This window comes from Schistocerca serialis, chromosome 4 (genome assembly GCF_023864345.2).
Source record: "Schistocerca serialis cubense isolate TAMUIC-IGC-003099 chromosome 4, iqSchSeri2.2, whole genome shotgun sequence".
Lineage (NCBI taxonomy): Eukaryota > Metazoa > Arthropoda > Insecta > Orthoptera > Acrididae > Schistocerca > Schistocerca serialis.
The window spans coordinates 36,371,117-36,392,188 of NC_064641.1; the positions used below are offsets into that span (position 1 = coordinate 36,371,117).

The following is a 21,072-nucleotide window of genomic DNA, read 5'->3' on the forward strand; positions in this document are numbered from 1 at the left end:
TAACCACTCGGCCACGACTGCTCGTAACCTGAAGTTTCCCTGGAATCGTGAAAAATCCAACCGGTCTGCGCAGAATGTTGACAGGAAACGAACTCCGTGCACTGATTACGGCAGGGTTACCATCGCTACGAGACGAGCCATTACGGAAACGTTAAAATCTTCGCCCGGACAGGGACTTGAACCCTGGACCCTTAGGTTAAAAGCCTAATGCTCTACCGACTGAGCTATCCGGGCTCACGCTCGTTGTGGATGGAGCGGCTGCAAGCAATGTAAATAACTGGAACGCGTGTGTAGGCGTACTACGGTAATTTCTGGCTTCTGGCGCAACTGGCGACTACACCGACTTCCCACTGACGCTGGTAGCAGCCCAACAGCGGACCAGAGCCTCTTCTCCCTTTATTCCGGTGCCGACAGTAATTGCATCATGTGCCTGTTTTCCCCGATTACGTTCGGTCGAAGCTTCGGAAGGTGGGCGACAAACGACAGTTCGAAGGCCAAAACGTGGAGCGTTGTGTGCGCAAAAACTTCCGTTCCGGTACCGGGAATCGAACCCGGGCCTCCTGGGTGAAAGCCAGGTATCCTAGCCACTAGACCACACCGGATTTGCTCGGTAAGCGTGAGGTTTTCTCCGTCTCCTCTCGTATTTCGTGCTGAATCTGGACTCAGTGCAGTTCTCCGTTTGCGAGCATATTTGCGCCTACAGACTGGCATGGCGCACAGCTCGAAATTGACTATTCATTATGTTACTCCTAACAAGGGAAGAGAAAGATCAAAGTTGTACGTTGTCATAATTGGAAATAAACATATTGACGCTGGGGCGTAGACTCCTTGTGGATAACGAACGACAATTAAGTTCGTTCCCTAGCAACAGCAACGCCGTTAATTCAGCCATGATGTACAGCAAAGTAAATGCCCCGGGTGAGGATCGAACTCACGACCTTAAGATTATGAGACTTACGCGCTACCTATTGCGCTACCGAGGCACGTTGCAAGTAACGTTACAGGAAACTTGGTAAGTCTCTCATATTAGAGATAGACAGTTTGCGCTTTCTCAAGAATCTGTTGTGTTGCTACACGTGCTTTCCCTACTTGCTAGATTAAACTGCTGCCGCAGCTTTTTCAACGGAACGCAGCACTGCCCGAGGTTACAGTACATCGCCCTTGCGGCACCAGAACACAGCGGCCTGTTGGGCCAGGCCGTCGTCAGAGTCAGAAATAGCACGCGACCGTTCAAGTACGGTCTGTTGCGTGCTGCGTGTATGGTTCTTCTCACAGCGAATCCTGCTATACATTCCTGAGGCTGACGCAGCTCAGGCGAGGAATCGGCGCGGCAGCATTATAGCGAGAACAGCAGAACGATGCATCGGCCGGGAATCGAACCCGGGCCGTCCGCATGCTAAGCGAGCATTCACCAATTTTTTTTTTGTTCTCATTTCTTTCGTTGCATTTGTTGGGGGCGGACGTCCGATGGCGCCCGTTCAAGTTCATCGTTGACTCGGTCTTTCATCACAGAGGGCAGATAACTCTCAGACCGAACACGCTGAGCTATCGTGCCAGCAAGCCTTAAGATTATGAGACTTACGCGCTGCCTACTGCACTACTGAGGCACATGCCATTGAACCACCGATGCTCGACAAGCTGCCCGTGCTTCCCGAGCACTTTTCTGCAGGGGAAAGTGGGATTGCCACCCAGCGACGTCGGATACAACCGAAAAAAGTGCTACACACGCGGAGTGCTCCACTACACTGCCTTAAACGAATGCTCATCTCTATCGTTGAGTAACCTTGCGGCCGCGGCGACTAGTCTTGCCCAAAGACGCAGCGTGCGTGGAGGCGCTACCCGAATGCGTGTGGATGCACCCTCCTACCTCGTAAAGCGCCTGCAGCTACTATCACCGTGGGCCGCTGCTGGCGGGCAGGAAGCCGACAAAGCGGGGCGTTGCGAGCAGCGCCTGTGCGGTGGTGGTGTAATGGTGAGCATAGTTGCCTTCCAAGCAGTTGATCCGGGTTCGATTCCCGGCCACCGCAAGTGGCGCTGGTTTTTTCGTATGAGTATGTGAGCCGCGTGCTGTTAAATGACGGTTTTTTTCGTCGTAGCTCCACGCTGACCATCCTGTAGTATGTCCCGACTTGTCCCGACTTTGCTCGGCTGACGCGAAAGCTGACGCTTGGAATTCGCCCTTATCAAAAGGACAGGCACTATAAACGGCTGAGAGAGGCGAGGTGTGGAGAGGTACCAAACGACAGGCAATCTGCGAAATTTTCTGCTCGTTGTTCTTAAAGAAAAAACCGACGCAGTCGGTAGGACTCGAACCTACGCTCCCAGAGGGAATCTGATTTCTAGTCAGACGCCTTAACCACTCGGCCACGACTGCTCGTAACTGAAGTTTCCCTGGAATCGTGAAAAATCCAACCGGTCTGCGCAGAATGTTGACAGGAAACGAACTCCGTGCACTGATTACGGCAGGGTTACCATCGCTACGAGACGAGCCATTACGGAAACGTTAAAATCTTCGCCCGGACAGGGACTTGAACCCTGGACCCTTAGGTTAAAAGCCTAATGCTCTACCGACTGAGCTATCCGGGCTCACGCTCGTTGTGGATGGAGCGGCTGCAAGCAATGTAAATAACTGGAACGCGTGTGTAGGCGTACTACGGTAATTTCTGGCTTCTGGCGCAACTGGCGACTACACCGACTTCCACTGACGCTGGTAGCAGCCCAACAGCGGACCAGAGCCTCTTCTCCCTTTATTCCGGTGCCGACAGTAATTGCATCATGTGCCTGTTTTCCCCGATTACGTTCGGTCGAAGCTTCGGAAGGTGGGCGACAAACGACAGTTCGAAGGCCAAAACGTGGAGCGTTGTGTGCGCAAAAACTTCCGTTCCGGTACCGGGAATCGAACCCGGGCCTCCTGGGTGAAAGCCAGGTATCCTAGCCACTAGACCACACCGGATTTGCTCGGTAAGCGTGAGGTTTTCTCCGTCTCCTCTCGTATTTCGTGCTGAATCTGGACTCAGTGCAGTTCTCCGTTTGCGAGCATATTTGCGCCTACAGACTGGCATGGCGCACAGCTCGAAATTGACTATTCATTATGTTACTCCTAACAAGGAAGAGAAAGATCAAAGTTGTACGTTGTCATAATTGGAAATAAACATATTGACGCTGGGGCGTAGACTCCTTGTGGATAACGAACGACAATTAAGTTCGTTCCCTAGCAACAGCAACGCCGTTAATTCAGCCATGATGTACAGCAAAGTAAATGCCCCGGGTGAGGATCGAACTCACGACCTTAAGATTATGAGACTTACGCGCTACCTATTGCGCTACCGAGGCACGTTGCAAGTAACGTTACAGGAAACTTGGTAAGTCTCTCATATTAGAGATAGACAGTTTGCGCTTTCTCAAGAATCTGTTGTGTTGCTACACGTGCTTTCCCTACTTGCTAGATTAAACTGCTGCCGCAGCTTTTTCAACGGAACGCAGCACTGCCCGAGGTTACAGTACATCGCCCTTGCGGCACCAGAACACAGCGGCCTGTTGGGCCAGGCCGTCGTCAGAGTTCAGAAATAGCACGCGACCGTTCAAGTACGGTCTGTTGCGTGCTGCGTGTATGGTTCTTCTCACAGCGAATCCTGCTATACATTCCTGAGGCTGACGCAGCTCAGGCGAGGAATCGGCGCGGCAGCATTATAGCGAGAACAGCAGAACGATGCATCGGCGGGAATCGAACCCGGGCCGTCCGCATGCTAAGCGAGCATTCACCAATTTTTTTTTTTGTTCTCATTTCTTTCGTTGCATTTGTTGGGGGCGGACGTCCGATGGCGCCCGTTCAAGTTCATCGTTGACTCGGTCTTTCATCACAGAGGGCAGATAACTCTCAGACCGAACACGCTGAGCTATCGTGCCAGCAAGCCTTAAGATTATGAGACTTACGCGCTGCCTACTGCACTACTGAGGCACATGCCATTGAACCACCGATGCTCGACAAGCTGCCCGTGCTTCCCGAGCACTTTTCTGCAGGGGAAAGTGGGATTGCCACCCAGCGACGTCGGATACAACCGAAAAAAGTGCTACACACGCGGAGTGCTCCACTACACTGCCTTAAAACGAATGCTCATCTCTATCGTTGAGTAACCTTGCGGCCGCGGCGACTAGTCTTGCCCAAAGACGCAGCGTGCGTGGAGGCGCTACCCGAATGCGTGTGGATGCACCCTCCTACCTCGTAAAGCGCCTGCAGCTACTATCACCGTGGGCCGCTGCTGGCGGGCAGGAAGCCGACAAAGCGGGGCGTTGCGAGCAGCGCCTGTGCGGTGGTGGTGTAATGGTGAGCATAGTTGCCTTCCAAGCAGTTGATCCGGGTTCGATTCCCGGCCACCGCAAGTGGCGCTGGTTTTTTCGTATGAGTATGTGAGCCGCGTGCTGTTAAATGACGGTTTTTTTCGTCGTAGCTCCACGCTGACCATCCTGTAGTATGTCCCGACTTGTCCCGACTTTGCTCGGCTGACGCGAAAGCTGACGCTTGGAATTCGCCCTTATCAAAAGGACAGGCACTATAAACGGCTGAGAGAGGCGAGGTGTGGAGAGGTACCAAACGACAGGCAATCTGCGAAATTTTCTGCTCGTTGTTCTTAAAGAAAAAACCGACGCAGTCGGTAGGACTCGAACCTACGCTCCCAGAGGGAATCTGATTTCTAGTCAGACGCCTTAACCACTCGGCCACGACTGCTCGTAACTGAAGTTTCCCTGGAATCGTGAAAAATCCAACCGGTCTGCGCAGAATGTTGACAGGAAACGAACTCCGTGCACTGATTACGGCAGGGTTACCATCGCTACGAGACGAGCCATTACGGAAACGTTAAAATCTTCGCCCGGACAGGGACTTGAACCCTGGACCCTTAGGTTAAAAGCCTAATGCTCTACCGACTGAGCTATCCCGGGCTCACGCTCGTTGTGGATGGAGCGGCTGCAAGCAATGTAAATAACTGGAACGCGTGTGTAGGCGTACTACGGTAATTTCTGGCTTGGCACTGGCGCACTGGCGACTACACCGACTTCCCACTGACGCTGGTAGCAGCCCAACAGCGGACCAGAGCCTCTTCTCCCTTTATTCCGGTGCCGACAGTAATTGCATCATGTGCCTGTTTTCCCCGATTACGTTCGGTCGAAGCTTCGGAAGGTGGGCGACAACGACAGTTCGAAGGCCAAAACGTGGAGCGTTGTGTGCGCAAAAACTTCCGTTCCGGTACCGGGAATCGAACCCGGGCCTCCTGGGTGAAAGCCAGGTATCCTAGCCACTAGACCACACCGGATTTGCTCGGTAAGCGTGAGGTTTTCTCCGTCTCCTCTCGTATTTCGTGCTGAATCTGGACTCAGTGCAGTTCTCCGTTTGCGAGCATATTTGCGCCTACAGACTGGCATGGCGCACAGCTCGAAATTGACTATTCATTATGTTACTCCTAACAAGGGAAGAGAAAGATCAAAGTTGTACGTTGTCATAATTGGAAATAACATATTGACGCTGGGGCGTAGACTCCTTGTGGATAACGAACGACAATTAAGTTCGTTCCCTAGCAACAGCAACGCCGTTAATTCAGCCATGATGTACAGCAAAGTAAATGCCCCGGGTGAGGATCGAACTCACGACCTTAAGATTATGAGACTTACGCGCTACCTATTGCGCTACCGAGGCACGTTGCAAGTAACGTTACAGGAAACTTGGTAAGTCTCTCATATTAGAGATAGACAGTTTGCGCTTTCTCAAGAATCTGTTGTGTTGCTACACGTGCTTTCCCTACTTGCTAGATTAAACTGCTGCCGCAGCTTTTTCAACGGAACGCAGCACTGCCCGAGGTTACAGTACATCGCCCTTGCGGCACCAGAACACAGCGGCCTGTTGGGCCAGGCCGTCGTCAGAGTTCAGAAATAGCACGCGACCGTTCAAGTACGGTCTGTTGCGTGCTGCGTGTATGGTTCTTCTCACAGCGAATCCTGCTATACATTCCTGAGGCTGACGCAGCTCAGGCGAGGAATCGGCGCGGCAGCATTATAGCGAGAACAGCAGAACGATGCATCGGCCGGGAATCGAACCCGGGCCGTCCGCATGCTAAGCGAGCATTCACCAATTTTTTTTTTTGTTCTCATTTCTTTCGTTGCATTTGTTGGGGGCGGACGTCCGATGGCGCCCGTTCAAGTTCATCGTTGACTCGGTCTTTCATCACAGAGGGCAGATAACTCTCAGACCGAACACGCTGAGCTATCGTGCCAGCAAGCCTTAAGATTATGAGACTTACGCGCTGCCTACTGCACTACTGAGGCACATGCCATTGAACCACCGATGCTCGACAAGCTGCCCGTGCTTCCCGAGCACTTTTCTGCAGGGGAAAGTGGGATTGCCACCCAGCGACGTCGGATACAACCGAAAAAAGTGCTACACACGCGGAGTGCTCCACTACACTGCCTTAAAACGAATGCTCATCTCTATCGTTGAGTAACCTTGCGGCCGCGGCGACTAGTCTTGCCCAAAGACGCAGCGTGCGTGGAGGCGCTACCCGAATGCGTGTGGATGCACCCTCCTACCTCGTAAAGCGCCTGCAGCTACTATCACCGTGGGCCGCTGCTGGCGGGCAGGAAGCCGACAAAGCGGGGCGTTGCGAGCAGCGCCTGTGCGGTGGTGGTGTAATGGTGAGCATAGTTGCCTTCCAAGCAGTTGATCCGGGTTCGATTCCCGGCCACCGCAAGTGGCGCTGGTTTTTTCGTATGAGTATGTGAGCCGCGTGCTGTTAAATGACGGTTTTTTTCGTCGTAGCTCCACGCTGACCATCCTGTAGTATGTCCCGACTTGTCCCGACTTTGCTCGGCTGACGCGAAAGCTGACGCTTGGAATTCGCCCTTATCAAAAGGACAGGCACTATAAACGGCTGAGAGAGGCGAGGTGTGGAGAGGTACCAAACGACAGGCAATCTGCGAAATTTTCTGCTCGTTGTTCTTAAAGAAAAAACCGACGCAGTCGGTAGGACTCGAACCTACGCTCCCAGAGGGAATCTGATTTCTAGTCAGACGCCTTAACCACTCGGCCACGACTGCTCGTAACTGAAGTTTCCCTGGAATCGTGAAAAATCCAACCGGTCTGCGCAGAATGTTGACAGGAAACGAACTCCGTGCACTGATTACGGCAGGGTTACCATCGCTACGAGACGAGCCATTACGGAAACGTTAAAATCTTCGCCCGGACAGGGACTTGAACCCTGGACCCTTAGGTTAAAAGCCTAATGCTCTACCGACTGAGCTATCCGGGCTCACGCTCGTTGTGGATGGAGCGGCTGCAAGCAATGTAAATAACTGGAACGCGTGTGTAGGCGTACTACGGTAATTTCTGGCTTCTGGCGCAACTGGCGACTACACCGACTTCCCACTGACGCTGGTAGCAGCCCAACAGCGGACCAGAGCCTCTTCTCCCTTTATTCCGGTGCCGACAGTAATTGCATCATGTGCCTGTTTTCCCCGATTACGTTCGGTCGAAGCTTCGGAAGGTGGGCGACAAACGACAGTTCGAAGGCCAAAACGTGGAGCGTTGTGTGCGCAAAAACTTCCGTTCCGGTACCGGGAATCGAACCCGGGCCTCCTGGGTGAAAGCCAGGTATCCTAGCCACTAGACCACACCGGATTTGCTCGGTAAGCGTGAGGTTTTCTCCGTCTCCTCTCGTATTTCGTGCTGAATCTGGACTCAGTGCAGTTCTCCGTTTGCGAGCATATTTGCGCCTACAGACTGGCATGGCGCACAGCTCGAAATTGACTATTCATTATGTTACTCCTAACAAGGGAAGAGAAAGATCAAAGTTGTACGTTGTCATAATTGGAAATAAACATATTGACGCTGGGGCGTAGACTCCTTGTGGATAACGAACGACAATTAAGTTCGTTCCCTAGCAACAGCAACGCCGTTAATTCAGCCATGATGTACAGCAAAGTAAATGCCCCGGGTGAGGATCGAACTCACGACCTTAAGATTATGAGACTTACGCGCTACCTATTGCGCTACCGAGGCACGTTGCAAGTAACGTTACAGGAAACTTGGTAAGTCTCTCATATTAGAGATAGACAGTTTGCGCTTTCTCAAGAATCTGTTGTGTTGCTACACGTGCTTTCCCTACTTGCTAGATTAAACTGCTGCCGCAGCTTTTTCAACGGAACGCAGCACTGCCCGAGGTTACAGTACATCGCCCTTGCGGCACCAGAACACAGCGGCCTGTTGGGCCAGGCCGTCGTCAGAGTTCAGAAATAGCACGCGACCGTTCAAGTACGGTCTGTTGCGTGCTGCGTGTATGGTTCTTCTCACAGCGAATCCTGCTATACATTCCTGAGGCTGACGCAGCTCAGGCGAGGAATCGGCGCGGCAGCATTATAGCGAGAACAGCAGAACGATGCATCGGCCGGGAATCGAACCCGGGCCGTCCGCATGCTAAGCGAGCATTCACCAATTTTTTTTTTTGTTCTCATTTCTTTCGTTGCATTTGTTGGGGGCGGACGTCCGATGGCGCCCGTTCAAGTTCATCGTTGACTCGGTCTTTCATCACAGAGGGCAGATAACTCTCAGACCGAACACGCTGAGCTATCGTGCCAGCAAGCCTTAAGATTATGAGACTTACGCGCTGCCTACTGCACTACTGAGGCACATGCCATTGAACCACCGATGCTCGACAAGCTGCCCGTGCTTCCCGAGCACTTTTCTGCAGGGGAAAGTGGGATTGCCACCCAGCGACGTCGGATACAACCGAAAAAAGTGCTACACACGCGGAGTGCTCCACTACACTGCCTTAAAACGAATGCTCATCTCTATCGTTGAGTAACCTTGCGGCCGCGGCGACTAGTCTTGCCCAAAGACGCAGCGTGCGTGGAGGCGCTACCCGAATGCGTGTGGATGCACCCTCCTACCTCGTAAAGCGCCTGCAGCTACTATCACCGTGGGCCGCTGCTGGCGGGCAGGAAGCCGACAAAGCGGGGCGTTGCGAGCAGCGCCTGTGCGGTGGTGGTGTAATGGTGAGCATAGTTGCCTTCCAAGCAGTTGATCCGGGTTCGATTCCCGGCCACCGCAAGTGGCGCTGGTTTTTTCGTATGAGTATGTGAGCCGCGTGCTGTTAAATGACGGTTTTTTTCGTCGTAGCTCCACGCTGACCATCCTGTAGTATGTCCCGACTTGTCCCGACTTTGCTCGGCTGACGCGAAAGCTGACGCTTGGAATTCGCCCTTATCAAAAGGACAGGCACTATAAACGGCTGAGAGAGGCGAGGTGTGGAGAGGTACCAAACGACAGGCAATCTGCGAAATTTTCTGCTCGTTGTTCTTAAAGAAAAAACCGACGCAGTCGGTAGGACTCGAACCTACGCTCCCAGAGGGAATCTGATTTCTAGTCAGACGCCTTAACCACTCGGCCACGACTGCTCGTAACTGAAGTTTCCCTGGAATCGTGAAAAATCCAACCGGTCTGCGCAGAATGTTGACAGGAAACGAACTCCGTGCACTGATTACGGCAGGGTTACCATCGCTACGAGACGAGCCATTACGGAAACGTTAAAATCTTCGCCCGGACAGGGACTTGAACCCTGGACCCTTAGGTTAAAAGCCTAATGCTCTACCGACTGAGCTATCCGGGCTCACGCTCGTTGTGGATGGAGCGGCTGCAAGCAATGTAAATAACTGGAACGCGTGTGTAGGCGTACTACGGTAATTTCTGGCTTCTGGCGCAACTGGCGACTACACCGACTTCCCACTGACGCTGGTAGCAGCCCAACAGCGGACCAGAGCCTCTTCTCCCTTTATTCCGGTGCCGACAGTAATTGCATCATGTGCCTGTTTTCCCCGATTACGTTCGGTCGAAGCTTCGGAAGGTGGGCGACAAACGACAGTTCGAAGGCCAAAACGTGGAGCGTTGTGTGCGCAAAAACTTCCGTTCCGGTACCGGGAATCGAACCCGGGCCTCCTGGGTGAAAGCCAGGTATCCTAGCCACTAGACCACACCGGATTTGCTCGGTAAGCGTGAGGTTTTCTCCGTCTCCTCTCGTATTTCGTGCTGAATCTGGACTCAGTGCAGTTCTCCGTTTGCGAGCATATTTGCGCCTACAGACTGGCATGGCGCACAGCTCGAAATTGACTATTCATTATGTTACTCCTAACAAGGGAAGAGAAAGATCAAAGTTGTACGTTGTCATAATTGGAAATAAACATATTGACGCTGGGGCGTAGACTCCTTGTGGATAACGAACGACAATTAAGTTCGTTCCCTAGCAACAGCAACGCCGTTAATTCAGCCATGATGTACAGCAAAGTAAATGCCCCGGGTGAGGATCGAACTCACGACCTTAAGATTATGAGACTTACGCGCTACCTATTGCGCTACCGAGGCACGTTGCAAGTAACGTTACAGGAAACTTGGTAAGTCTCTCATATTAGAGATAGACAGTTTGCGCTTTCTCAAGAATCTGTTGTGTTGCTACACGTGCTTTCCCTACTTGCTAGATTAAACTGCTGCCGCAGCTTTTTCAACGGAACGCAGCACTGCCCGAGGTTACAGTACATCGCCCTTGCGGCACCAGAACACAGCGGCCTGTTGGGCCAGGCCGTCGTCAGAGTTCAGAAATAGCACGCGACCGTTCAAGTACGGTCTGTTGCGTGCTGCGTGTATGGTTCTTCTCACAGCGAATCCTGCTATACATTCCTGAGGCTGACGCAGCTCAGGCGAGGAATCGGCGCGGCAGCATTATAGCGAGAACAGCAGAACGATGCATCGGCCGGGAATCGAACCCGGGCCGTCCGCATGCTAAGCGAGCATTCACCAATTTTTTTTTTTGTTCTCATTTCTTTCGTTGCATTTGTTGGGGGCGGACGTCCGATGGCGCCCGTTCAAGTTCATCGTTGACTCGGTCTTTCATCACAGAGGGCAGATAACTCTCAGACCGAACACGCTGAGCTATCGTGCCAGCAAGCCTTAAGATTATGAGACTTACGCGCTGCCTACTGCACTACTGAGGCACATGCCATTGAACCACCGATGCTCGACAAGCTGCCCGTGCTTCCCGAGCACTTTTCTGCAGGGGAAAGTGGGATTGCCACCCAGCGACGTCGGATACAACCGAAAAAAGTGCTACACACGCGGAGTGCTCCACTACACTGCCTTAAAACGAATGCTCATCTCTATCGTTGAGTAACCTTGCGGCCGCGGCGACTAGTCTTGCCCAAAGACGCAGCGTGCGTGGAGGCGCTACCCGAATGCGTGTGGATGCACCCTCCTACCTCGTAAAGCGCCTGCAGCTACTATCACCGTGGGCCGCTGCTGGCGGGCAGGAAGCCGACAAAGCGGGGCGTTGCGAGCAGCGCCTGTGCGGTGGTGGTGTAATGGTGAGCATAGTTGCCTTCCAAGCAGTTGATCCGGGTTCGATTCCCGGCCACCGCAAGTGGCGCTGGTTTTTTCGTATGAGTATGTGAGCCGCGTGCTGTTAAATGACGGTTTTTTTCGTCGTAGCTCCACGCTGACCATCCTGTAGTATGTCCCGACTTGTCCCGACTTTGCTCGGCTGACGCGAAAGCTGACGCTTGGAATTCGCCCTTATCAAAAGGACAGGCACTATAAACGGCTGAGAGAGGCGAGGTGTGGAGAGGTACCAAACGACAGGCAATCTGCGAAATTTTCTGCTCGTTGTTCTTAAAGAAAAAACCGACGCAGTCGGTAGGACTCGAACCTACGCTCCCAGAGGGAATCTGATTTCTAGTCAGACGCCTTAACCACTCGGCCACGACTGCTCGTAACTGAAGTTTCCCTGGAATCGTGAAAAATCCAACCGGTCTGCGCAGAATGTTGACAGGAAACGAACTCCGTGCACTGATTACGGCAGGGTTACCATCGCTACGAGACGAGCCATTACGGAAACGTTAAAATCTTCGCCCGGACAGGGACTTGAACCCTGGACCCTTAGGTTAAAAGCCTAATGCTCTACCGACTGAGCTATCCGGGCTCACGCTCGTTGTGGATGGAGCGGCTGCAAGCAATGTAAATAACTGGAACGCGTGTGTAGGCGTACTACGGTAATTTCTGGCTTCTGGCGCAACTGGCGACTACACCGACTTCCCACTGACGCTGGTAGCAGCCCAACAGCGGACCAGAGCCTCTTCTCCCTTTATTCCGGTGCCGACAGTAATTGCATCATGTGCCTGTTTTCCCCGATTACGTTCGGTCGAAGCTTCGGAAGGTGGGCGACAAACGACAGTTCGAAGGCCAAAACGTGGAGCGTTGTGTGCGCAAAAACTTCCGTTCCGGTACCGGGAATCGAACCCGGGCCTCCTGGGTGAAAGCCAGGTATCCTAGCCACTAGACCACACCGGATTTGCTCGGTAAGCGTGAGGTTTTCTCCGTCTCCTCTCGTATTTCGTGCTGAATCTGGACTCAGTGCAGTTCTCCGTTTGCGAGCATATTTGCGCCTACAGACTGGCATGGCGCACAGCTCGAAATTGACTATTCATTATGTTACTCCTAACAAGGGAAGAGAAAGATCAAAGTTGTACGTTGTCATAATTGGAAATAAACATATTGACGCTGGGGCGTAGACTCCTTGTGGATAACGAACGACAATTAAGTTCGTTCCCTAGCAACAGCAACGCCGTTAATTCAGCCATGATGTACAGCAAAGTAAATGCCCCGGGTGAGGATCGAACTCACGACCTTAAGATTATGAGACTTACGCGCTACCTATTGCGCTACCGAGGCACGTTGCAAGTAACGTTACAGGAAACTTGGTAAGTCTCTCATATTAGAGATAGACAGTTTGCGCTTTCTCAAGAATCTGTTGTGTTGCTACACGTGCTTTCCCTACTTGCTAGATTAAACTGCTGCCGCAGCTTTTTCAACGGAACGCAGCACTGCCCGAGGTTACAGTACATCGCCCTTGCGGCACCAGAACACAGCGGCCTGTTGGGCCAGGCCGTCGTCAGAGTTCAGAAATAGCACGCGACCGTTCAAGTACGGTCTGTTGCGTGCTGCGTGTATGGTTCTTCTCACAGCGAATCCTGCTATACATTCCTGAGGCTGACGCAGCTCAGGCGAGGAATCGGCGCGGCAGCATTATAGCGAGAACAGCAGAACGATGCATCGGCCGGGAATCGAACCCGGGCCGTCCGCATGCTAAGCGAGCATTCACCAATTTTTTTTTTTGTTCTCATTTCTTTCGTTGCATTTGTTGGGGGCGGACGTCCGATGGCGCCCGTTCAAGTTCATCGTTGACTCGGTCTTTCATCACAGAGGGCAGATAACTCTCAGACCGAACACGCTGAGCTATCGTGCCAGCAAGCCTTAAGATTATGAGACTTACGCGCTGCCTACTGCACTACTGAGGCACATGCCATTGAACCACCGATGCTCGACAAGCTGCCCGTGCTTCCCGAGCACTTTTCTGCAGGGGAAAGTGGGATTGCCACCCAGCGACGTCGGATACAACCGAAAAAAGTGCTACACACGCGGAGTGCTCCACTACACTGCCTTAAAACGAATGCTCATCTCTATCGTTGAGTAACCTTGCGGCCGCGGCGACTAGTCTTGCCCAAAGACGCAGCGTGCGTGGAGGCGCTACCCGAATGCGTGTGGATGCACCCTCCTACCTCGTAAAGCGCCTGCAGCTACTATCACCGTGGGCCGCTGCTGGCGGGCAGGAAGCCGACAAAGCGGGGCGTTGCGAGCAGCGCCTGTGCGGTGGTGGTGTAATGGTGAGCATAGTTGCCTTCCAAGCAGTTGATCCGGGTTCGATTCCCGGCCACCGCAAGTGGCGCTGGTTTTTTCGTATGAGTATGTGAGCCGCGTGCTGTTAAATGACGGTTTTTTTCGTCGTAGCTCCACGCTGACCATCCTGTAGTATGTCCCGACTTGTCCCGACTTTGCTCGGCTGACGCGAAAGCTGACGCTTGGAATTCGCCCTTATCAAAAGGACAGGCACTATAAACGGCTGAGAGAGGCGAGGTGTGGAGAGGTACCAAACGACAGGCAATCTGCGAAATTTTCTGCTCGTTGTTCTTAAAGAAAAAACCGACGCAGTCGGTAGGACTCGAACCTACGCTCCCAGAGGGAATCTGATTTCTAGTCAGACGCCTTAACCACTCGGCCACGACTGCTCGTAACTGAAGTTTCCCTGGAATCGTGAAAAATCCAACCGGTCTGCGCAGAATGTTGACAGGAAACGAACTCCGTGCACTGATTACGGCAGGGTTACCATCGCTACGAGACGAGCCATTACGGAAACGTTAAAATCTTCGCCCGGACAGGGACTTGAACCCTGGACCCTTAGGTTAAAAGCCTAATGCTCTACCGACTGAGCTATCCGGGCTCACGCTCGTTGTGGATGGAGCGGCTGCAAGCAATGTAAATAACTGGAACGCGTGTGTAGGCGTACTACGGTAATTTCTGGCTTCTGGCGCAACTGGCGACTACACCGACTTCCCACTGACGCTGGTAGCAGCCCAACAGCGGACCAGAGCCTCTTCTCCCTTTATTCCGGTGCCGACAGTAATTGCATCATGTGCCTGTTTTCCCCGATTACGTTCGGTCGAAGCTTCGGAAGGTGGGCGACAAACGACAGTTCGAAGGCCAAAACGTGGAGCGTTGTGTGCGCAAAAACTTCCGTTCCGGTACCGGGAATCGAACCCGGGCCTCCTGGGTGAAAGCCAGGTATCCTAGCCACTAGACCACACCGGATTTGCTCGGTAAGCGTGAGGTTTTCTCCGTCTCCTCTCGTATTTCGTGCTGAATCTGGACTCAGTGCAGTTCTCCGTTTGCGAGCATATTTGCGCCTACAGACTGGCATGGCGCACAGCTCGAAATTGACTATTCATTATGTTACTCCTAACAAGGGAAGAGAAAGATCAAAGTTGTACGTTGTCATAATTGGAAATAAACATATTGACGCTGGGGCGTAGACTCCTTGTGGATAACGAACGACAATTAAGTTCGTTCCCTAGCAACAGCAACGCCGTTAATTCAGCCATGATGTACAGCAAAGTAAATGCCCCGGGTGAGGATCGAACTCACGACCTTAAGATTATGAGACTTACGCGCTACCTATTGCGCTACCGAGGCACGTTGCAAGTAACGTTACAGGAAACTTGGTAAGTCTCTCATATTAGAGATAGACAGTTTGCGCTTTCTCAAGAATCTGTTGTGTTGCTACACGTGCTTTCCCTACTTGCTAGATTAAACTGCTGCCGCAGCTTTTTCAACGGAACGCAGCACTGCCCGAGGTTACAGTACATCGCCCTTGCGGCACCAGAACACAGCGGCCTGTTGGGCCAGGCCGTCGTCAGAGTTCAGAAATAGCACGCGACCGTTCAAGTACGGTCTGTTGCGTGCTGCGTGTATGGTTCTTCTCACAGCGAATCCTGCTATACATTCCTGAGGCTGACGCAGCTCAGGCGAGGAATCGGCGCGGCAGCATTATAGCGAGAACAGCAGAACGATGCATCGGCCGGGAATCGAACCCGGGCCGTCCGCATGCTAAGCGAGCATTCACCAATTTTTTTTTTTGTTCTCATTTCTTTCGTTGCATTTGTTGGGGGCGGACGTCCGATGGCGCCCGTTCAAGTTCATCGTTGACTCGGTCTTTCATCACAGAGGGCAGATAACTCTCAGACCGAACACGCTGAGCTATCGTGCCAGCAAGCCTTAAGATTATGAGACTTACGCGCTGCCTACTGCACTACTGAGGCACATGCCATTGAACCACCGATGCTCGACAAGCTGCCCGTGCTTCCCGAGCACTTTTCTGCAGGGGAAAGTGGGATTGCCACCCAGCGACGTCGGATACAACCGAAAAAAGTGCTACACACGCGGAGTGCTCCACTACACTGCCTTAAAACGAATGCTCATCTCTATCGTTGAGTAACCTTGCGGCCGCGGCGACTAGTCTTGCCCAAAGACGCAGCGTGCGTGGAGGCGCTACCCGAATGCGTGTGGATGCACCCTCCTACCTCGTAAAGCGCCTGCAGCTACTATCACCGTGGGCCGCTGCTGGCGGGCAGGAAGCCGACAAAGCGGGGCGTTGCGAGCAGCGCCTGTGCGGTGGTGGTGTAATGGTGAGCATAGTTGCCTTCCAAGCAGTTGATCCGGGTTCGATTCCCGGCCACCGCAAGTGGCGCTGGTTTTTTCGTATGAGTATGTGAGCCGCGTGCTGTTAAATGACGGTTTTTTTCGTCGTAGCTCCACGCTGACCATCCTGTAGTATGTCCCGACTTGTCCCGACTTTGCTCGGCTGACGCGAAAGCTGACGCTTGGAATTCGCCCTTATCAAAAGGACAGGCACTATAAACGGCTGAGAGAGGCGAGGTGTGGAGAGGTACCAAACGACAGGCAATCTGCGAAATTTTCTGCTCGTTGTTCTTAAAGAAAAAACCGACGCAGTCGGTAGGACTCGAACCTACGCTCCCAGAGGGAATCTGATTTCTAGTCAGACGCCTTAACCACTCGGCCACGACTGCTCGTAACTGAAGTTTCCCTGGAATCGTGAAAAATCCAACCGGTCTGCGCAGAATGTTGACAGGAAACGAACTCCGTGCACTGATTACGGCAGGGTTACCATCGCTACGAGACGAGCCATTACGGAAACGTTAAAATCTTCGCCCGGACAGGGACTTGAACCCTGGACCCTTAGGTTAAAAGCCTAATGCTCTACCGACTGAGCTATCCGGGCTCACGCTCGTTGTGGATGGAGCGGCTGCAAGCAATGTAAATAACTGGAACGCGTGTGTAGGCGTACTACGGTAATTTCTGGCTTCTGGCGCAACTGGCGACTACACCGACTTCCCACTGACGCTGGTAGCAGCCCAACAGCGGACCAGAGCCTCTTCTCCCTTTATTCCGGTGCCGACAGTAATTGCATCATGTGCCTGTTTTCCCCGATTACGTTCGGTCGAAGCTTCGGAAGGTGGGCGACAAACGACAGGTTGGTTGGTTGGTTGGGTTAAAGATTAAAGGGACCAAACTACAAAGGTCATCGGTCCCTTATTTCATAAAAACACAGAGCACAGGGGAACTATCCACCAGTCAAGCGAAGCACTAAAAGAAAAACTCCAGGGGAAGAAAAGCCCCATGGTCCATTGTAAGACAACATGGAAAACACAGCACAGCAACAAAAACAACATAGAGAACAAAGGCAGATGGAATTAAAACTGCACAGCAGAGAACTGTGGCTGGCTGATCACGAAAATAATAGGATGAGCCAGCCACTCTGCAACACGTTAAAACCTCCAGCCTAAACGTTTAGGGCGGAGTCGAATCACAACACAAAACTAAGTAAAAGAGAGAACTCAAAAGAGGGTGATGTTAAAAAAAAATTTAAATGGACCTATAAAAGCCGCTTGCGCGAATAAAACTTAAAACCCGATCTGCCATAGAGACATTGTCACCTAAGAGAGATGATAAAGCACCCTGGAGAGTAAAAGTTCGCCTGAGGGCGGTTAAAAGAGGACAGTCCAACAATATATGGGCCACCGTCATAAGCACACCACAGCGACAATGAGGGGGGTCCTCTCGACGCAGCAGATGACCATGCGTCAGCCAAGAGTGACCAATGCGGAGTCTACAGAGAACCACAGAGTCCCTCCGAGAGGCCCGCATGGAGGAACCCCACACAGTCGTTGTCTCCTTTACACGCCGCAGCTTGTTGGGCACAGACAGGGTGCGCCATTCGTCGGCCCACATCCCAAAGACCCGACGGCGTAACACCGATCGGAGATCAGTGGCCGGGAGGCCGATCTCCAACGGCAGTTTGCGGGTGGCTTCTTTAGCTAACTTGTCGGCGTGTTCGTTGCCCGCTATCCCAACGTGTCCCGGGGTCCATATGAACACCACTGAACGGCCACGTTGTGCAAGAGCATGAACGGACTCCTGGATGGCAACAACAATGGGATGGCGTGTGTAGCACTGGTCAAGAGCCTGGAGACTACTGAGAGAGTCACTGCAAATGACAAAAGACTCGCCAGTGCTGGTACGAACACGCTCAAGGGCACGAAAAATAGCTGTTAGCTCTGCAGTGTAAACACTGCAGCCGTCCGGCAAGGAGCGTTGGTCGACATAGTCCGCATGAACATAAGCGTACCCCACACGGCCATCAACCATCGAGCCATCGGTATAGATAACCTCCGAGTCACGGGATTCGTCGAGGAGAGCAAGAAATTGGCGGCGCAAGACTGCAGGAGGAACTGAATCCTTTTGCCATTGGGAGAGGTCCAGCTGAAGCTGCGGCCGACGGATACACCAAGGTGGTGTATGTGGGCGGACCTGAAAAGCAGATGGAAGAGGCAAAGACTCGAGTTCACTAAGCAGGGACTGAACACGGATCCCAATTGCATGGCCTGATCGCGGCCGCCGGCGTGGAAGATGGACTGCCGCATCGGTGAAAAGGAGACGGTAGTTAGGGTGACGGGGAGAACAACGGACGTGGGCAGCATAGTTGGCTAAGAGTTGTTGACGCCAAATGTAGAGCGGAGGAACCCCAGCCTCAGCAAGTAGGCTATTAACAGGACTGGTGCGGAATGCTCCTGTCGCCTGTCGAACCCCACAGTGGTGAATGGGGTCCAGCAGTTGCAACGCTGAGTGCGACGCTGAGCCATACGCCACACTCCCATAATCCAGTCGGGACAGCACAAGGGCTTTGTAGAGCTGCAGCAGCGTGTTACGGTCGGCACCCCAAGTTGTGTTGCTGAGGCAGCGGAGGGCATTCAGATGCTGCCAGCACTGACGCTTGAGCTCACGAATATGTGGAAGCCAAGTAAGCCGGGCATCGAACAGCAATCCCAGAAAACGGTAAGTGTCAACAACCCTGAGCTTAGCATCCTGAAGATAAAGCTCAGGGTGGGGATGGACAGTGCGACGCCGACAAAAGTGCATAACACAAGTCTTCGCAGGAGAAAACTGAAACCCATGGGCTAGGGCCCACGCCTGTGCCTTGCGTATGGCTCCCTGCAACCGACGTTCTGCAACGCCAATGGTGGAGGAGCTGAAAAAGATGCAGAAATCGTCAGCATATAACGTGGGCGAGACAGAGGACCCTACTGCTGCTGCAAGGCCATTAATGGCCACAAGGAAAAGGGGCACGCTCAATACAGAGCCCTGTGGAACGCCGTTCTCCTGGATATGAAGGGAACTATGGGATGTGCCAATTAAAACGCGGAATGTCCGAACAGATAAAAAATTCTGAATAAAAATGGGGAGAGAGCCCCGGAGACCCCACCCGTGCAACGTGGCGAGAATATGGTGGCGCCACGTCGTGTCATATGCTCTGGAGAGGTCAAAAAAGACGGAGACGAGGTGTTGGCGCCTGGAAAAAGCAGTGCGGATTGCAGACTCAAGGAGGACCAAAGTATCGGCGGTGGAACGGCCCTGACGGAAGCCGCTCTGGCATGGAGCCAGGAGACCCCGAGACTCGAGCAGCCAACACAGCCGTCGACTCACCATGCGTTCCAGCAGCTTGCACAGAGTATTGGTTAAGCTAATGGGCCGATAACTATCCACAGTAAGCGGGTCCTTACCAGGCTTCAGCACTGGAATGATGGTACTTTCTCGCCATTGCGACGGAAAGACACCATCACCCCATAGGCGGTTGAAGATGGCAAGAACACATCGCTGACAGTCCGGGGACAGGTGTTTTAGCATCTGATTGTGGACGCCATCTGGCCCAGAGGCCGTATCGGGGCACTGTGCCAGGGCGCTCTGGAGTTCCCACAAACTAAATGGGGCGTTATACGCCTCAGGGTGGCGAGAAGCGAAAGAAAGCCGTTTGCCTTCCTCCCGGCGTTTGAGCGCGCGAAACGCAGGCGGGTAATTCCCCGACGCAGAGGCCTGGACATAGTGCTGAGCGAAATGCTCGGCGATTGCATCGGCATCGGTGGATACTGCCCCGTTGATGGTAAGCCCTGGGACACCTGTAGAGTACCGCAATCCAAAGATGCGCCGAATCTTCAGCCACACCTGGGAGGGGGAAGTACGGGAACCAATCTTGGAAACGTACCTCTCCCAACACTCCTGTTTCCGCCGTTTGATAAGCCTCCGTACCTGAGCACGGAGACGTTTGAATAAAATGAGGTTCTCCAAAGACGGGTGCCGCTTATGTCGCTGAAGAGCCCGCCGACGTTCTTTAATGGCGGCAGCGACCTCTGGAGACCACCAAGGCACCGACTTTCGCCGGGGGCACCCGAACGAACGAGGAATGGTACGTTCCGCAGCGGAAACAATCGCTGCAGTCAGTGTCTCAACCGCCACATCGATGGTACCATGGGGGAGAGAGTCAACAGTGGCAGCAGAGCAGAACGTGTCCCAGTTCGCCTTGCTAAATGCCCATCTAGGCGAGCGCGCAAAGGAGTGACGCTGTGGTAGTGAAAGGAAGATCGGAAAATGGTCACTACCACACAAGTCCTCATGGACTCTCCAGTGGACCGATGGTACAAGCCCTGGGCTGCACAACGACAGATCGATGGCCGAGAACGTGCCATGCGCCACACTGAAATGTGTGGCGGCGCCAGAGTTTAAGAGGCAGAGGTCGAGTTGGGAGATGAGATTCTCGACCTCCCTGCCTCGGCCAGTAACCTTCGTTCCACCCCACAGGGGATTGTGGGCGTTAAAATCCCCCAGGAGAAGAAAAGGCGTGGGGAGTTGGGCGACAAGCGCAGCCATTTCGGTCAGGGAGACTGTACCACCTGGAGGGAGATAGACACTGCAGACGGTTATGTCCTGGGTAGTCCTTACACGGACAGCCACAGCTTCCAATGATGTTTGAAGGGGCACAGGAGCACTATATACAGAGGTAAGGACATACACGCAGGCTCCACCTGACACACAATTGTAAGTGCTACGGTTGCAGTAATAGCCCCTGTATCCACGAAGAACAGGGGTCCGCATTGCCGGGAACCAGGTTTCTTGGAGGGCAATGCAGAAAGCAGGTGTCAGGCTTAGGAGCTGTCGTAGCTCAGGGAGATGGCTAAAATAACCGCCACAATTCCACTGGAGGATTGTACAAAGCGTGTCCGGTAGGGGCATGCAGGCACTGAAAA

General features: G+C 53.0%; 36 non-coding genes across 36 annotated transcripts; 7 read left to right on the forward strand and 29 right to left on the reverse strand.

Annotated features, from left to right (window-relative positions):
* Positions 1–161: 161 nt before the first annotated feature.
* On the reverse strand, positions 162–234 carry Trnak-uuu (transfer RNA lysine (anticodon UUU)). The gene has a single exon. It is a non-coding gene; the product is annotated as a tRNA-Lys (tRNA).
* Positions 235–530: 296 nt separating this feature from the next.
* On the reverse strand, positions 531–602 carry Trnae-uuc (transfer RNA glutamic acid (anticodon UUC)). The gene has a single exon. It is a non-coding gene; the product is annotated as a tRNA-Glu (tRNA).
* A 308-nt stretch (positions 603–910) lies between these two features.
* Positions 911–983, reverse strand: Trnam-cau (transfer RNA methionine (anticodon CAU)). The gene has a single exon. It is a non-coding gene; the product is annotated as a tRNA-Met (tRNA).
* A 972-nt stretch (positions 984–1,955) lies between these two features.
* Positions 1,956–2,027, forward strand: Trnag-ucc (transfer RNA glycine (anticodon UCC)). The gene has a single exon. It is a non-coding gene; the product is annotated as a tRNA-Gly (tRNA).
* Positions 2,028–2,292: 265 nt separating this feature from the next.
* On the reverse strand, positions 2,293–2,374 carry Trnas-aga (transfer RNA serine (anticodon AGA)). Its single transcript has one exon. It is a non-coding gene; the product is annotated as a tRNA-Ser (tRNA).
* A 139-nt stretch (positions 2,375–2,513) lies between these two features.
* Positions 2,514–2,586, reverse strand: Trnak-uuu (transfer RNA lysine (anticodon UUU)). Its single transcript has one exon. It is a non-coding gene; the product is annotated as a tRNA-Lys (tRNA).
* A 295-nt stretch (positions 2,587–2,881) lies between these two features.
* Positions 2,882–2,953, reverse strand: Trnae-uuc (transfer RNA glutamic acid (anticodon UUC)). Its single transcript has one exon. It is a non-coding gene; the product is annotated as a tRNA-Glu (tRNA).
* A 307-nt stretch (positions 2,954–3,260) lies between these two features.
* Positions 3,261–3,333, reverse strand: Trnam-cau (transfer RNA methionine (anticodon CAU)). The gene has a single exon. It is a non-coding gene; the product is annotated as a tRNA-Met (tRNA).
* Positions 3,334–4,307: 974 nt separating this feature from the next.
* Positions 4,308–4,379, forward strand: Trnag-ucc (transfer RNA glycine (anticodon UCC)). Its single transcript has one exon. It is a non-coding gene; the product is annotated as a tRNA-Gly (tRNA).
* A 265-nt stretch (positions 4,380–4,644) lies between these two features.
* On the reverse strand, positions 4,645–4,726 carry Trnas-aga (transfer RNA serine (anticodon AGA)). Its single transcript has one exon. It is a non-coding gene; the product is annotated as a tRNA-Ser (tRNA).
* A 139-nt stretch (positions 4,727–4,865) lies between these two features.
* Positions 4,866–4,939, reverse strand: Trnak-uuu (transfer RNA lysine (anticodon UUU)). Its single transcript has one exon. It is a non-coding gene; the product is annotated as a tRNA-Lys (tRNA).
* A 298-nt stretch (positions 4,940–5,237) lies between these two features.
* Trnae-uuc (transfer RNA glutamic acid (anticodon UUC)) lies at positions 5,238–5,309 on the reverse strand. The gene has a single exon. It is a non-coding gene; the product is annotated as a tRNA-Glu (tRNA).
* Positions 5,310–5,616: 307 nt separating this feature from the next.
* Positions 5,617–5,689, reverse strand: Trnam-cau (transfer RNA methionine (anticodon CAU)). Its single transcript has one exon. It is a non-coding gene; the product is annotated as a tRNA-Met (tRNA).
* Positions 5,690–6,664: 975 nt separating this feature from the next.
* Positions 6,665–6,736, forward strand: Trnag-ucc (transfer RNA glycine (anticodon UCC)). The gene has a single exon. It is a non-coding gene; the product is annotated as a tRNA-Gly (tRNA).
* A 265-nt stretch (positions 6,737–7,001) lies between these two features.
* On the reverse strand, positions 7,002–7,083 carry Trnas-aga (transfer RNA serine (anticodon AGA)). The gene has a single exon. It is a non-coding gene; the product is annotated as a tRNA-Ser (tRNA).
* Positions 7,084–7,222: 139 nt separating this feature from the next.
* On the reverse strand, positions 7,223–7,295 carry Trnak-uuu (transfer RNA lysine (anticodon UUU)). The gene has a single exon. It is a non-coding gene; the product is annotated as a tRNA-Lys (tRNA).
* Positions 7,296–7,591: 296 nt separating this feature from the next.
* On the reverse strand, positions 7,592–7,663 carry Trnae-uuc (transfer RNA glutamic acid (anticodon UUC)). Its single transcript has one exon. It is a non-coding gene; the product is annotated as a tRNA-Glu (tRNA).
* Positions 7,664–7,971: 308 nt separating this feature from the next.
* Trnam-cau (transfer RNA methionine (anticodon CAU)) lies at positions 7,972–8,044 on the reverse strand. Its single transcript has one exon. It is a non-coding gene; the product is annotated as a tRNA-Met (tRNA).
* Positions 8,045–9,019: 975 nt separating this feature from the next.
* On the forward strand, positions 9,020–9,091 carry Trnag-ucc (transfer RNA glycine (anticodon UCC)). Its single transcript has one exon. It is a non-coding gene; the product is annotated as a tRNA-Gly (tRNA).
* A 265-nt stretch (positions 9,092–9,356) lies between these two features.
* Trnas-aga (transfer RNA serine (anticodon AGA)) lies at positions 9,357–9,438 on the reverse strand. The gene has a single exon. It is a non-coding gene; the product is annotated as a tRNA-Ser (tRNA).
* A 139-nt stretch (positions 9,439–9,577) lies between these two features.
* Positions 9,578–9,650, reverse strand: Trnak-uuu (transfer RNA lysine (anticodon UUU)). Its single transcript has one exon. It is a non-coding gene; the product is annotated as a tRNA-Lys (tRNA).
* Positions 9,651–9,946: 296 nt separating this feature from the next.
* Positions 9,947–10,018, reverse strand: Trnae-uuc (transfer RNA glutamic acid (anticodon UUC)). Its single transcript has one exon. It is a non-coding gene; the product is annotated as a tRNA-Glu (tRNA).
* A 308-nt stretch (positions 10,019–10,326) lies between these two features.
* Trnam-cau (transfer RNA methionine (anticodon CAU)) lies at positions 10,327–10,399 on the reverse strand. Its single transcript has one exon. It is a non-coding gene; the product is annotated as a tRNA-Met (tRNA).
* A 975-nt stretch (positions 10,400–11,374) lies between these two features.
* Trnag-ucc (transfer RNA glycine (anticodon UCC)) lies at positions 11,375–11,446 on the forward strand. Its single transcript has one exon. It is a non-coding gene; the product is annotated as a tRNA-Gly (tRNA).
* A 265-nt stretch (positions 11,447–11,711) lies between these two features.
* Positions 11,712–11,793, reverse strand: Trnas-aga (transfer RNA serine (anticodon AGA)). The gene has a single exon. It is a non-coding gene; the product is annotated as a tRNA-Ser (tRNA).
* A 139-nt stretch (positions 11,794–11,932) lies between these two features.
* Trnak-uuu (transfer RNA lysine (anticodon UUU)) lies at positions 11,933–12,005 on the reverse strand. Its single transcript has one exon. It is a non-coding gene; the product is annotated as a tRNA-Lys (tRNA).
* Positions 12,006–12,301: 296 nt separating this feature from the next.
* Trnae-uuc (transfer RNA glutamic acid (anticodon UUC)) lies at positions 12,302–12,373 on the reverse strand. The gene has a single exon. It is a non-coding gene; the product is annotated as a tRNA-Glu (tRNA).
* A 308-nt stretch (positions 12,374–12,681) lies between these two features.
* Trnam-cau (transfer RNA methionine (anticodon CAU)) lies at positions 12,682–12,754 on the reverse strand. Its single transcript has one exon. It is a non-coding gene; the product is annotated as a tRNA-Met (tRNA).
* A 975-nt stretch (positions 12,755–13,729) lies between these two features.
* Positions 13,730–13,801, forward strand: Trnag-ucc (transfer RNA glycine (anticodon UCC)). The gene has a single exon. It is a non-coding gene; the product is annotated as a tRNA-Gly (tRNA).
* A 265-nt stretch (positions 13,802–14,066) lies between these two features.
* On the reverse strand, positions 14,067–14,148 carry Trnas-aga (transfer RNA serine (anticodon AGA)). Its single transcript has one exon. It is a non-coding gene; the product is annotated as a tRNA-Ser (tRNA).
* A 139-nt stretch (positions 14,149–14,287) lies between these two features.
* Positions 14,288–14,360, reverse strand: Trnak-uuu (transfer RNA lysine (anticodon UUU)). Its single transcript has one exon. It is a non-coding gene; the product is annotated as a tRNA-Lys (tRNA).
* A 296-nt stretch (positions 14,361–14,656) lies between these two features.
* Positions 14,657–14,728, reverse strand: Trnae-uuc (transfer RNA glutamic acid (anticodon UUC)). The gene has a single exon. It is a non-coding gene; the product is annotated as a tRNA-Glu (tRNA).
* A 308-nt stretch (positions 14,729–15,036) lies between these two features.
* On the reverse strand, positions 15,037–15,109 carry Trnam-cau (transfer RNA methionine (anticodon CAU)). Its single transcript has one exon. It is a non-coding gene; the product is annotated as a tRNA-Met (tRNA).
* Positions 15,110–16,084: 975 nt separating this feature from the next.
* Trnag-ucc (transfer RNA glycine (anticodon UCC)) lies at positions 16,085–16,156 on the forward strand. The gene has a single exon. It is a non-coding gene; the product is annotated as a tRNA-Gly (tRNA).
* A 265-nt stretch (positions 16,157–16,421) lies between these two features.
* Positions 16,422–16,503, reverse strand: Trnas-aga (transfer RNA serine (anticodon AGA)). Its single transcript has one exon. It is a non-coding gene; the product is annotated as a tRNA-Ser (tRNA).
* A 139-nt stretch (positions 16,504–16,642) lies between these two features.
* Positions 16,643–16,715, reverse strand: Trnak-uuu (transfer RNA lysine (anticodon UUU)). The gene has a single exon. It is a non-coding gene; the product is annotated as a tRNA-Lys (tRNA).
* Positions 16,716–21,072: the final 4,357 nt, after the last annotated feature.